Below are 6,304 nucleotides of genomic sequence, written 5' to 3'. Positions count from 1 at the left end.
CAGACAGCCAGAAAGGCATACCACGGACCAATTACAGCTGCTTTTGTCTGCGCACTTCTACTTGAGGTCTGGTCGTGTTTGCTACCGTCCGACACGTAGTCAGGATTTTTTTAGGTGCGCGACGACGGTTGCAGAACCTCTGCCCGGGGGTCGTGCACATAGAGACATATTTGACGGTGGCAGAGGCTATGCATCAGAAGTATAAATTGGCCTTTAGGAAACGTGTGATGAGAATCTTTGTGGAGACCAGAAACAACAAAGTGCTCATAAACTGATATTTCTGCCTATAAATGGTGACCAATTTGAAAGGAAACTTCCAGCAGGTGCTCTGATGTTCAGTCAGGCCCAGACATGCCTTGTTCAATGATTAGTCCTGCTTGTCTTACACCAAACATAATGTCCCCCCACCTTTCCCTCAGCTATGCTTCCCTGTTGACCAATCACTAACTAATGGAACACAACAAGTAGGGAGAAGCAGACCATTTTATTAAGAACGACAAAAGACTTGCTATGTGGGGGAGCCACATTCCACAGCTTTAATAAGTTTGTGCAAAACTGGAAATGTGAAGGACGACTGTTTATCTTAAAGCTCAAATGTATTAACTTAAAGTGTCTAAAACATTTATGTAATTTATTGTGCCCAATTGTGAAGTGGAGAACTGGGGCTGTTCTTAGACCAAAAAAGCCTTTTATTTTTATCTTTTTTTTTACTTATCATAGAATTTGAGATGAAATGACAATTGTGGCAAAACAAAAATGTTTAAACATGCATTATAAAGGGAACAGCTATGCAACCAATGGTTTGCTCTGCAATTGACTGTGTTCATATATTTTATGTATATGTCAAAACTCGCTTTAATGTTGTTAGGTATTTTCTTTTTGATTCTAGTGACCATTCATTTTTAAAAGTAGGCAGACAGTAAAATGGAGAGAGAAAGGAATGACATGTGGAAAAGGTCACTAATCCAACCAATACCCTGCACCACCTCGGTACCCAAAACAGGTTCATGTTGCTTGCTGCCGATTTGTCTCTCCATGCAATTACTGCAACCTCCTGGAATAGAGCAGTAATTAAGATCACAACACATACTTGCCCTGAAAATCTGTATATGTAGTAAAATGTGTTGCTGCATGCAACAGAAATGTCTGGAAAAACAAAAGTGCTGCAAGAATTTTATAGCTCGAGCAACTGCTGTCCAACCCCAGACACTAATACACTTTTTTTCTGGGAGGCAAAAAAAAGGTGAACTAATTATTTAGACTCCTTAACTTTGTGCACAGATATCAGTGTCTAATCAAATGCTTCAAGATCAATGTGGGCATTAATGTGAGCATAGCTTAAAAATGTAGCCCAAAGAACAGCTGGCCTAATACCTCTCCTTGAGATACAACCAACAGCCTTTGAGCTAAAAAAGTTTGCTTGATAGCTTTGAGCACTCTGTGTTTGCTGTTTGACTTAATGTTCTAAACCGCACTTGTTTTTGGTTCCCAGAGTGTTGTGCAATTATCATGCAACAATTCCATAACAGGGATTCTTGTGAGACTCAAACCAAACAGGAAGGAGGAGAGAGAGAAGCAGTTGGATGTATGCAGAGACAAGGGAGAGAGAATTACCATCAGAGATTTTTTTAGGAGGGCATCCAGGGAAAATGTATTGTTGAAGTGATTGCTAATGAGGTGTGTGTGTGTGTTTATGTGTGTGTATGGGACAGCTGGAGGGCACATGGCAATGAAGAGGCCTTACCTCTGGAGATGAAGGTGAAATGTGTGTTTGGAGGGCGGATTCCCCTTCGAGAATAACAGCATTTTACGTGGCTATGCGAGATCCTGCCATTTTCCCTCAGGCTCCATCCTTGTTTTCTGTTGGTCTTCTGCAAGGAAATGCTGCACAAGACTTAAACATCAACCCCAACATTTAGTACATATTTGTTTTCCTCCACATATGATCACAACATATACTCACTTTCTGACACTGCAGAACCAAGAATGTAAAAAAGTGACACCTCCCAAAGTTTGGTCAAAGCCAATCATTTTAAATCAAATAGCAGCAGAAGGCATGAAAAAATACAGCTTAATGTTTTATGCTCTTGGTGTTCTAATGCCAAGATCATAAACAAACTGATACTACAGCTCCCAGCATGCTTTGTGCTTGAATGGCCTAGTCAAAGTCCAGACATATATTAAACTGAGAATCTTTAGTAATAAGTGAAAATTGTTGATTTCCATACAACCTGATTGAGCTGTAGATATTTTACCATAGAATGGGAACCCCACAGACCTGCAGCTTTTGGGAACATTTTGAGAAAATGCTCGAAACCACAAATAATTTATTTTCCACTTCATGTTAACGTTATGGTGTTTGTTTATAATGATGATGTGGTGCAGCGTTCTGTTAGCAGAATAGTGAAGGTTTCCACTGTGGATCTAAATAAACCAGCAGACAGCTCGAGGAGGTCTGTCTGTGTCATTCCAGCTGGTCTATAGGACCACATTGGGAGAGCGGGAGGTTACTATAACATTACCCTGTCATGCAGGGGCTCATCAGGCAGGTGTAACCCCCCCCTCCCGTTCTCTCCTTCACCTGACAGTGAGGCTGCTTAGTCTGAGGAGTGTGTCTGTGTGTTTTTATGCATGCATGTCTGTAGGTGTGTGTTGGTTGTTCCAGGCTCAGTGAATAGAGAGGGTCTGTCAGTGGCCACCTGTTGGCCAGCTGTCAGGGTCCCATTTCAGGGTTGCCTTTCCAGGTAAATACAACTCCTCTGTGTCTATCATTCCCTTTTCACTCATCTGTTCATCCCAACACCAAGCAGCCCAAAAGCGTGAGTTCAATACACCTTCTAAAATCAACCAAAAATGTAAATGATTAAGTGAAAGTCACAATGAAAAGGAAGCAGGAAGGTGTACATCATCTAAGTGATACATGTTTGATTCTAATCACTATAACATGCTCATCATGTGTTGTTTCCATCTCTAGATGAGCCTCAGTGAAGTATCAGGGAGGAGCTGGGAGGTGAGAAAAACACAAACTTAATAATAAGTGAGTGATGGCAATGAGGAGACATGAGATGAGCTGGAGAGAGAGATGACGTGATGGTTTTCTTCTGTAGAGGAAGGAAATAAGGAGGTTGAAGGCAGAAGGTGGAAACAGGAGGAGAGATAATTCCAGTCGAGGATGATGGATGTAGAAATATCAGGTTTAAAAGGTCTGTGTGCAGCATCTATCGAGAGCCAGATGGAAAACTAGGATCTATGCTAGAACAGTTTCAGGATTTCTGTTTGGTCTGTTAATGAATTTAAAACCATTAACTCTGGAGCTAGTTCATGCTTTAAGAAATAAAGCAGATAAAAGCATAAACGCAAAATTTAACATCCTTAAAATGATTCATTCTTTATGCCTCATTCTTCTGACTTAATTATGAAAAATAAAGTGGCTTTTCTATTGGGCAAATATTTAATTTCTTCAAACAAATGTTAATGTGAGACTAAAATAACCAAATTGAATAATTAACAAAAGATTTGCATAAAAAAAGGGAAACATTCAGACCAAACTGAACACAAAATTGCCAAGAATCAAGTATATTCTTTTAATCCCACATCCAAACTGGATTAGATCCTTCTGACAACATGAAGTAACCCATCAAAGCTCAAACGGGTTACAATATCAGTTTTAAAGCTTTAAGACTCCATCAGAACCATTTTACTACAGTTTGAGAATCCAACCCTCAGACCTGTGCTTTATATCTCCCCTGTCTCTCGTCACTATTTCCCGTCAGCATACTGTCAATTGAAAACAACTGATGCCAAAAAGACAAAGAAAGAACAAACTTGTCTCACATCTACATATAAAATTATGATTTCCAAGACTTTTAGGAAAATATTCAGGGGATCAATGAGCAGCCCAAAGCAAACCTTTATGTAAGAGTAGCGTCCAATTACATCAAGTTTGTAAAAAAGCATTTCAGAAACATCACAGCTACAATTAAACATGGTAGTGGTAGTGTGATGGTCTGTGTGATGAGCATGTATTGTTGACTCACAGTAGGACCTGCACAACTAAAATCTCCAAAAATGTTTTATAGTTATGTGTGCAAAATAGGGTAAAAAGCTGCAGAAATAAATTGCTCTGATTTGTATCATAGGTAATTGTGCATGATCTGAACACATACAGTTTATGCATTGGAAGCCATTTATTGCAATGGCTTACAATTGTTACAATTGTTAGCTAAATTGCTAAGAAGCACTCGTGGAATATTTCAGTGGCTTTGCAATGTGGATTATTCCCAGATTTACTTCATCATCAAAAACAGTGCAACAACCAGGGATAAAGCCAAGCCTTATTTTAACAGAACATGTGGCTGTAGCTCAGAATGCTTTATTTCAGTACATGGCCTAAATAATACATAACTGTGATCATATCAGCTCCTATCCTTGCTTTTCCGACTTAGAGCTAAGTATTTCCTGCTGACCTCATGCAGCAGGATGAGTTAAAGGTCAAATTGTGTAGCATTTTCCCAGATTGATTACCCTATTATTGTCGTCCGCTAACTTCCTCATCTGTTAAGTGTATTTTTATAAACAAAGAAAAGACATTTAATCATAATCCCAAACATTTAATTGATGTTTCTGTCCCAAAATATCTTGACATATATTTTACACTGAAAGGAGAGCTTTAATTCTGGCAAATATCCCTTATGTGATTAATTATTTTGATGCATTTGTTTCTAACCGGCCCTCTGCAGCATTCTCCATGCAGATCAATAGCAGGGTTTCTGCTGCTTTGCCTCTCAGGTTCCCTGTAACGTGATTATTCTCTTTTATTATCAAGACAAGGCTTAATGAATGTCAGAGCAATCTAGTCTGCGTGTGCGCATGTGTATAAAAATGTAAATGTCGTTGAGTGTGTGTGAGAGAGTTTGTGTGTATACTCCAAGGAAACTGCAGGTCGGTGATATAGGGAGCACCAAGGATACCGGTAAGGGTTTTGCACTGTAACTGGTTGAATACATTAAAAAACCAAAAGAAAAAACAAGACTGTTGCTGGAACTCATTTAGTGTGAGCAGCAGACAGGTTGAACCTTTTTAGCAGTTTAAGGAAAGTCTATTAGTGCCACCTGGAGGTAATGAAAAGGGTGATACATTTACTTTATGGGTATAATCTAAGTGTAATATGCCATGGTTTTAGGAAACTATATGAAACAATTTACAATATTCCAATGAAGAAAGTCTGTTTCATTGTTAGAGGTTACAGGAGAGCAGCAGCTTCCTTAATCTGGAATGTTCATTCTGCATAAACACAAATCAAAGGAGCACAATAGATATTTTGGCTTTTCATCTCTCTGATTATAGATAAGAATATGGATATATGGATTATAGTTAAGAATATAGATAATAATGCACCGTAAAAACAGTCTGCTCAAACTCCTGAGGAAAAAGAGTTTAGTTTTTAGCTCCTGGTATCTATTTGTAATGTTTAATTTTGGATTATATATTACCTCCAAATTCTTAGATTAACCTTCGTTTTTTTTTCTTCATTGTTTATTTGGAATTCCAATTTTCTTTCTTGCAGAAGGAGGAAAGTTAGCAGCTGCATCTTTACTGTAGTTTTAATAAATGTTTCAACCTGAAATTTTCCCAGGAGGTCAAGGCTCAGAGAGATTCAGTTCATTTAGCAACAGTCCTGTAACAGTGAATGTTATTGTAAAAACCATGTACAGTACAATACTCCTGTTTTCCTGTTATTTTCATACACTTTTCTAAGGTGCACATTGTGTGACCACTTCTACAACAACAGTTGCTGCTGTAAACACCACAATTTCCCCATTTAGGGAAAATAAAGGGATTTTCTATAAATGAACAATTAAAAAGAACGAAATGCTTTATGGTTTTCTGCACAGGTTGGCTTCCCATTTACTTATAATTGTTAGAGGTGAAACTTGTTATCAGAAGAGACATGAAGAAATCCTTATTGCAGGTTTTCTTCACAGCAGAAACAAAACAGGTCTTAGGTCTTTGCTGATTAGTCAATTCTCTCCTGTTAGTCATCCTGATGGTACTACATTTGTGCTTTTTTGAATACATTCTGCCTTTAGGTTCTGTTGATTGACCAGAGATTGCAGCAGGATGTAGTCAGTAACCAGATCATCCGTCAAAGCCTTAAGTCTGAAGAGAGAGCCAGCCAAGCATAATTACAAACAAAAAAACCTAAAAGTTTTACACACTTTAAGAGAAAAGACAAACTATGTAAAAAAAAAAAAAAAAAAAAAAAAAAAGGAACATTTTATTAAATCAGCCTAAATTACATTTA

This window comes from Cyprinodon variegatus, unplaced genomic scaffold, assembly GCF_000732505.1.
Source record: "Cyprinodon variegatus isolate N-32 unplaced genomic scaffold, C_variegatus-1.0 Scaffold456, whole genome shotgun sequence".
Classification (NCBI taxonomy): Eukaryota; Metazoa; Chordata; class Actinopteri; order Cyprinodontiformes; family Cyprinodontidae; genus Cyprinodon; species Cyprinodon variegatus.
This window is presented reverse-complemented; position numbering follows the sequence as displayed.